The sequence below is a fragment of the Arachis duranensis genome, chromosome 3, assembly GCF_000817695.3.
Source record: "Arachis duranensis cultivar V14167 chromosome 3, aradu.V14167.gnm2.J7QH, whole genome shotgun sequence".
Lineage (NCBI taxonomy): Eukaryota > Viridiplantae > Streptophyta > Magnoliopsida > Fabales > Fabaceae > Arachis > Arachis duranensis.
In genome coordinates, this window is record NC_029774.3 from 67,821,124 (window position 1) to 67,822,640 (window position 1,517).

The following is a 1,517-nucleotide window of genomic DNA, read 5'->3' on the forward strand; positions in this document are numbered from 1 at the left end:
CTCTTCAGAGGAAGAATACTCATCAGAGCTCATGAATGGCAGAAGTAAATCCAATGGAATCTCTATGGTCTCAGTGTGAGCGTCAGATTCCCATGGTTCCTCAATAGGGAACTCATTGGAGGCCAGTGGACGTCCATTGAGGTCTTCCTCAGTGGTGTTCACTGCCTCTTTCTCCTCTCCAAATTCGGCCATGTTGATGGCCTTGCACTCTCTTTTTGGATTCTCTTCTGTATTGCTTGGAAGAGTACTAGGAGGGAGTTCAGTAACTTTCTTACTCAGCTGACCCACTTGTGCCTCCAAGTTTCTAATAGAGGAACTTGATTCAGTCATGAAACTTTGAGTGGTTTTGATTAGATCAGAGACCATGGTTGCTAAGTTAGAGTGGTTCTGCTTAAAATTCTCTGTCTGTTGCTGAGAAGATGATGGAAAAGGCTTGCTATTGCTAAACCTGTTTCTTCCACCATTATTGTTGTTGAAACCTTGTTGAGGTCTCTGTTGATCCTTCCATGAGAGATTTGGATGATTTCTCCATGAAGGATTATAGGTGTTTCCATAGGGTTCTCCCCTGTAATTCACCTCTTCCATTGAAGGGTTCACAGGATCATAAGAATCTTCTTCAGATGAAGCGTCCTTAGTACTGCCTGGTGCAGCTTGCATTCCAGACAGACTTTGAGAAATCATATTGACTTGCTGAGTCAATATTTTGTTCTGAGCCAATATGGCATTCAGAGTATCAATCTCAAGAACTCCTTTCTTCTGATTCATCCCATTGTTCACAAGATTCCTTTCAGAAGTGTACATGAATTGGATAGATCAAGCTCAGCCCAAACATACACCAAGTGGGCGCCACCCTCACTAAGGTGGACTCATTCCATGTTCTTATTTCTCTATTTTTCGATTTTTATGCTTCATGTTTATTTATGTTTTGTGTCTCTACTTCATGATCATTAGTGTTTAGTAACTATATCTTAAAGTTATGAATAATTCCATTAATCCTTCACCTCTCTTAAATGAAAAATGTTTTAATTCAAAAGAACAAGAAGTACATGAATTTTGAATTTATCCTTGAATTTAGTTTAATTATATTGATGTGGTGACAATACTTTTTGTTTTCTGAATGAATGCTTAAACAGTGCATATTTTTTATCTTGTTATTTATGAATGTTAAAACTGTTGGCTCTTGAAAGAATGATGAACAAAGAGAAATGTTATTGATGATCTGAAAAATCATAAAATTGATTCTTGAAGCAAGAAAAAGCAGTGAAAAAGCAAAAGCTTGCGAAAAAAAATAGAAGGAAAAAGAAAAAGCAAGAAGAAAAAGCCAATAGCCCTTAAAACCAAAAGGCAAGGGTAAAAAGGATCCAAGGCTTTGAGCATCAATGGATAGGAGGGCCCAAGGAAATAAAATCCAGGCCTAAGCAGCTAAATCAAGCTATCCCTAACCATGTGCTTGTGTCATGAAGGTCCAAGTGAAAAGCTTGAGACTGAGTGGTTAAAGTCGTGATCCAAAGCAAAAA